The following is a 7,327-nucleotide window of genomic DNA, read 5'->3' on the forward strand; positions in this document are numbered from 1 at the left end:
AAGGTCAAGTTTAAGGGAAACTGAACGAACTTTTCCCTGAAATGCTTTCCAATGGTGCACAATGACTTAGTTGGCCTAATGTAGTACTGCTGGAGGCCCCAGAGATTGTGTTAAACCTGGTTTCCTCCTACTGATCATGACCTACAGCTTCTGTGTGCCCTCTGTACTGCCCCTTGCCTGCCACAGCATTTCTATAGCACAGTGGTCGGCAAACTCATTGGTCAACAGAGCCAAATATCAACAGTACAACGATTGACATTTCTTTTGAGAGCCAACCTTTTTAAACTTAAACTTCTTCTAACGCCACTTCTTCAAAATAGACTCGCCCAGGCCGTGGTATTTTGTGGAAGAGCCACACTCAAGGGGCCAAAGAACCACATGTGGCTCACGAGCCGCAGTTTGCCAATCACGGCCATGCCTTCCCTCTTCCTATCCCTCTAAAACTTAAATCAGACTAGATGTTTCTAGAGGAGAAGGTAAGACCACTTCACTGACATAGGGAGTGGGTTCTTTGAGTCCCAAAAATAAGTTTCACCGTTTGACCCAACCCCACCCCATCCGGTGTTCCAGAGTCAGGAGATGCAAGGAGCAAGGTCTAACACCGGTCAGTTGATCTGGTCACCCAAGACCCGCTATAGCTGACTGGAAGATACATTTAACCATTTATCAAAACCTCTCAAATGATTCCAATTATTGTGACTCTCTTACTGATAACTTGGATCAACAATTCTGCATTATCAATGCAATTCTATTTCTTAAACTAGGTTTACAGTTCTGCTAAAAAAATCATAACTAAATTATGTCAATTACCTAATTCTGTGAAAAAAAACTATCAATAAAGTATTATTAACACTGAGGACAACATACCATGAAGTGATGGGAATATTTAGTTTTTTGTGTTATTTATTCTGCTCATATGTTTGTTTTAAATCTTCTTGATTCTTGAACACTAAAGAAATGCTGAAATTCCTAGAGGTTTTGAGTAGTTCATAACTAGCATTAACATTTTATGCAAACCAATAAAAAGTTTTAGAAATTATTCTGAAAACTTAATAACATGGGAATGCACCAGGGTATTATGCAACTATCATAATCAGTCAATAACTTACGAGACAGCCTAACCTTTATCAGTCAATAACTTACGAGACAGATTCAAAGATTTTAAAACTTCTTCTTTAGGAGAAATACAATGATATATGAACTTCTGGAAAAAAGTTTCTCTTTTAACTCGGCTTTTATTTAATGTGTATTTTATGTGGAGTAAAAATCAGCTGATGTACTAAAGCAAAAGCAAACCTTGGCACAAAATTAGGCTGATATGATAAAGGTATTGCATCTTTAGCTCTGTCGTCATCCACAATAAAAATAAGTTTTATTAATTGAGAACTTGGGTGCTGCTATAAAAAAGAAAACCTAAGTTAAATATTTGGTACATTTCATAGCTTAACCCCCCCCAAAAAAATTGGCTATTCTTTCTTTACTGCATTCACTCACTCATAACTATTTGTTCAGTATCAATTGCCAAAAAGCTCTACGAGGAATATAGAAATAAAATTAATAGCCTGAAGGTGCATATCAGGTTATTTCCTAGTAGTCTGCAATAGCAATTTATCACCTCAAGCAGAATAATGTTTTATTTTTATTGTTAACACTAGTACAAGGCCCCCCATTTTGCACCTTGTTGCCTATCTTCTCCCAGTCCCAGCCCCATCTCCTTCCCCTGGCCTTCAGAATAACATTTTTAAACTAAAATCAAAGATACATTCAGGAAACTGCCTGTTCCAAAATTAAAAAGAAAAAAATCTTTAGAGAGAATGGACATAGCTTGAAATGTGATTAGAAAGATACTAAATACAAAATTGCAGAGCTACCAAGAAGTGTTTTAATATATATATATTTATTTATTTAATATAGAAATATAAATAATATATAAATATAAATAGTATATGTATATATTTAATATATATATAAATACATATATATATGTATTTTTTATTGATTTCAGAGGAGAAGGGAGAGGAAGAGACAAATAGAAACATCAATGATGGCAGAGAATCATGATCAGCTGCCTCCTGCATGCCCTACACTGGGGATCAAGCCCACAACCATGGATCAAACCATGACCTCCTGATTCATAGCTTAATGCTCAACCACTGAGCACATAGGCCAAGCCCAAGAAGTATTCTTGACCTTCAAGAAAGCAGCAAAAAAGCATGATTGAATAATAAATATATTTAAAGACCTAGGAAGATAGGTAAAATAATATTTATATTGCTACTTTAGAGTTTACAAAACGTTTTCATGTGTGTGATTTCTTCTAATGTTATCTTTTTCAGGTAGAGTACATATGGCAATGTGTGTGTGGGTGTGTGCATGTGTGTGTGGGGTGTGTGTGTGTGTGTGTGTGTGTGTATGATAGGCTTTTTTTTCAAGCAACTGATTGTTTCTTTTCCTGTGGGATTTTCCCTCCATCTCCAAAGACACTGAAGTCTCATCCATCTATGTCTAAGCTAAAATGACAAGGAATGTTTTCTTTAATTTATTAGTAAACAACTAAATAGCAACATTAAGCTTTTAGGAAAAGATTAACAACATTGCACTCTAGTACCTGTCACGTTAATTTAAGGAAAAGCTGATAAAAATGTCCATTCTTTGTCATGGAGTATTCAATAGTCTTTGCCTAATGGATGGGGAGATGGTATGAAATACCTTTATGGTGAGGGCAGTGAAACCAAGCTGTAGCTAAAAACTTTAGTCTAAAACGAAGCTTGTTTCAAAACTGGTTCCATACTGAATGTAGATATTTGTGTTTCAATTAATTTCACATAATTTTTGTGTATGAAACTGAATTTGTTTGGTAAAACTAAGAGTTATTCACCTAATTTTACAACTTTACTTATTTTTTGTCTGCCAACAGTTACCTGTATATAAACAGATACTACTCCCAAGGAGGACCAAATAGTCAAATATGAGAATATGGCTTTTCTCTTGTAAATATGAGAATTATCACCCTTACTATGAAAGTATCAAAATAAATCACCAATAAGTGAAATTTTTTTTTTCCAATGCACAGGAAATGACAGAACTAAGGAGAATACTCTAAAACAATGTTTTCACCAAAAGTCACAAGGCATCATCCAGGGACTAAATGTTCAATCCATCCATCCACTTAATCTTGATAGTATGTTTGAACAAATAAACTTCTTCATTCTGGATATGAATTAATATCAAAGTTCATCTACCTCAGAAATTAAATTTCTGGACTCCCATTGAGAGACCAGGTTCATGTTCTTATGAAAACCTACATCAATGTGATAATTTATACTCCAAAATATTTTCCCTCCTCTGACTACAAAGCTGAACATATGGAATTTGAATTGATAAATGTTTCCTTTTATCAATCTTCATCACACCTACCTATGTTACATTAACATTGATGAATCAAAGATCATTGTATAAATTCAATTAATTTATTTTTATTAGGCTCTTCTACAAGACTCCCCATATTTTATCAAATCTAGTTTATTTTCATAGACACAAACCAAAATTCATTTATTTGGAAAGAAATGAAAATATACAAACTCATAATATATTAACATTAGCCTATGCTAAAACTATATTTAAAATATGTATAGGCACAGGGAAATTATTATTTGCACCTTTATTCACGTTTACTATTTATATAAAAATGAGGAAGCAATAAAGCTGTGCTAATATTTAAATGTAAGCCAATAGCAGTGCCAGTGTATGCCATGTGGTTATTCACAATATTCGGCTGAAAACCCTGGAGTGGGTAACCGAAGAACCTACACACACACACACACACACACACACACACACACGAATAGCCCTCAGCACCGAGTGAGCTCAAGAAAGCGATTACAGATTTTATTACCAATTTTCAACAAAACTCACAGCAAGAACAGCTTAAAAGATAACTACAAAGAAACTGGACTGGAGGAGACCCCACAAAGTGAGCAGAAGTGACAGAGGGAGGAAAAGGGGGCCGCCCTTCCTTTCCCCACCATGAGCCTGCCAGCCACACGTGGTGGCAAAGGCAAAGCTAAGCCACATCTGAGAGGCTGTAGGGTCAACTTTTTGTGTCTTCAAGAAGCTGTTTGAAATACGGGTCTGTAGCTATGCTAGCTGATGGTAAACCTCACTTCATGGTGCTATTTGCCTTATGATGCTATCTCAGCAAAAGTAGTACATTAAACTTGTGATACAATACTATGTTCTTTTTAATCATTATTTTTATTTTAAATTTAAAATGCTATATTATTGTATTTCTTAGGCATAATATATGACACATCATGTAATATATGATATATCATATAATATACATTAAAGTATAATAGTAATAAATAAGAACACATGCATTTACTTAGTATCAAGTGCTCATGCTCTAAGTAATTTTCCTGAAGGGGATGTGTGACCAGAAATGCGTGGGGTCCATTGTCAGAGTGAAAAAGCAGCTCACAGTGTAGCTATTGACGCACCCAGCCGAGATCTCTGGGAATCCGTGCTCTTATGCAAAGCCAACAAAGAAACCAGAGAGCTACAATGAATGCAGTGACTTTGGTTGCTGCTACCTGAACATAATTCAACTGACTGTTGCTCTATTTGGGCCAGAATAGTTATGTTTATGTGTAAGATGGTTACACCTCAATTGTGTAGTAAAGAAAAAAGGGAGGAATGGAGAGGGAGAGGAAGAGGGAGAGGGAGAGGGAGAGGGAGAGGGAGGGTGGATATGGGGCACAAGAAGAAAAGAGATGAAGGAAAAAAGGGAAGGAAGGAGGGAGGAAAGAACAACAGAAAAGACACGATAGGAAGACCCACAGATGGAAAGAAAGCACCCTAAGAACTGCCCCTCCATGAAGCAAAAGATCATTTCTGGACCCACCGTCTCCATATTAAGAAATTCCAGGTACGCCTCGAGAGCACTGGGAGCCTGGTATTCCCCTGCCTCCACCTCCTCCTCCACGCCACCTGCCTTGCTCACCTCTCCCATCTGTAGGAGAATGTTTCTATGTGTTTCCAAGAGCCTGTTTCACTGACGCCACAGGAATGAGCTAAAAGCCACAGTTTCCATTGCAAGGAAGATTGGGGAAAAGCACAAAACAGTGAGTAATTTATAATGAGGGTTAACAAGGTCTTTAAATGGTAGAAAACTTTAGCATAATCTTTTTCCAAAACATGCAACAAGCCTGCAGCACAAACTCCACAAACAAGAACAATTCATTTATGCACAAGCTACGCTGTGGGTAACAACCATGAGAGAGAGTAGGAGTCAGCAGTGCTATAGATATCTGCAAACAGGTCAACGTGAGCATAAACATTTTAGAATATTGATTTAATAGCCTGGCCAGTGTGGTTCAATGGTTGAGCATTGACCCATGAATCAGGAGGTCATGGTTGGATTCCTGGTTAAGGCACATGCCCAGGTTGCAGGCTCAGTCCCAATGAGGGGTGTGCAGGAGGGAGTCAATCAGTAATTCTCATCATTGATGTTTCTATTTCTCCCTTCCTCTCTGAAATCAATAAAAATGCATATCTTTTTAAAAGAATATTGATTTAAGATACACTGAGCAATGATACTATATATAATGATACTATATATAAAGTGATTCAAAGAGTTTTCAAGATCTCACATTATTAAAAACATTCCATAGCTTTTTACCTTTATTTCTGTTCACTCTGCCTCCCCCAGATCAGCTTGAGAACCACTCATCTCCGCTACTACACGAATCCTTTATGTGGCCTCCTTGTCCTTGATTCCCTCACCTCAACCCCGCTTAGCAACTATTGCCATAATAACCTTCTTACATCTTATTTGGTGGCTGTTCAAAATTCTTCTGTGGCTGCTTGTTGCTTACTAAATTCTTCAATCAACAATTCAGCATGGTCCAAACCTACTTTCTAAGACTGCTGCAACTTATTCCATCATCATTGTGGCCAGAGCGGTCCTCTAATCCCTTTAACAGGTGAGTTTCCATTCACCAGAGCCCCTGTTCCTCCTAGCCAGCGCCAAGCTCTCTGCCTTGGACTCACTTGGCCTTGATCAAGGTCCGTGCTGATGGTCTCCACAGAATGTGACTCCAAACAAGGACTGAGACTTGTTAAATCATTGTGTTCCAGCCACTAGAATGTTACTGGGGCACATCACAGGGCAAATGAAATAGTGAGGGAGAGAAGGAGGAAAGGAAGGAAGGAGGGAGGGAGAGAAGGGAGGGAGGGAGGGAGGGAGGGAGGGAGGAAAGAGAGGGGAAGCTCGGAAACCAGTTTGGCTCAGTGGATAGAGCGTTGGCCTGTGGAATGAAGGGTCCCAGGTTCGATTCTGGTAAAGGGCATGTACCTTGGTTGCAGGCAAGTCCCCAGTAGGAGGCATGCAGGAGGCAGCTGACTGATGACTCTCTTTCATGGATGTTTCTAACTCTCTCTCTCCCTTCCTCTCTGTAAAAAACCAATAAAATATATATTAAAAGAAAGAAAAGAAGAAAGGGAGGGGAAGGAAAGGGAAGGAATGGAAGGGAAGAAAGGAGGGAGGGAGGAAGGAAGAAAGGGAGGGAAGGAGGGAGGGAGGAAAGGAGGGAGAGAGGGAGGGGGGGAAGAAAGGGGAAAGAAGAATGGAAGGAAGGGGAAGGAAGGGGAAGGGAAGGAATGGGGGAAGAAAGGGAGGGAGGAGGGCAGGCATGCCTAGTGTTACAGGTGACTTACCTTCCTTTCCACCCTGAGGTAAGGACATTGAAGGCAAGGCTAGGGTTTTATCCTCATCAGAGTCCCTAATATCCTACCCCGTGCTTCACACATGAAAACAAACTCTAAAATCTCATATGAGAAAACTATTATAGCCCTGTCATGCCTTAGAAAATAAGAGCAGATTCCATTTAGTGGCTTATCCTGCAGAAGGACACGCTCGCAAGCACACGTGTGGAAGGGTCTTCTGGGCATGGGCTGCAGTCATTCAGACACGGTGACTTCATTAATGTGCTCACAGAGCTCTGCTTGCTCAGGCAGAGGGTGCGGCCAGCGGCTCCCAGACCTGCAGCACCTGCTGGCACTGGACCAGAGCTCTTTGCCCACCACTGGGCATCCTCCTGGGATTGTTTAATCTCAGGACAGTCTGCCTGTTGCTCCTCTGGGAGGAGATCTCTCTCCCCTTTGCAAGCAGGATGTGTTTAACCACCAGTATCTCAGTGAACCGCTGGGTCTTTCCGTGTATCTGAAAAGGCTAAACACCATACCTCGCTTGTCACTTTAAACCCATTTTAAGTGGCTTATTTAACCTTTGCTAAATGACTACTAAGCCTTTATTTTGATACCTGGG

Source organism: Pipistrellus kuhlii, unplaced genomic scaffold (genome assembly GCF_014108245.1).
Source record: "Pipistrellus kuhlii isolate mPipKuh1 unplaced genomic scaffold, mPipKuh1.p scaffold_m20_p_7, whole genome shotgun sequence".
NCBI lineage: Eukaryota > Metazoa > Chordata > Mammalia > Chiroptera > Vespertilionidae > Pipistrellus > Pipistrellus kuhlii.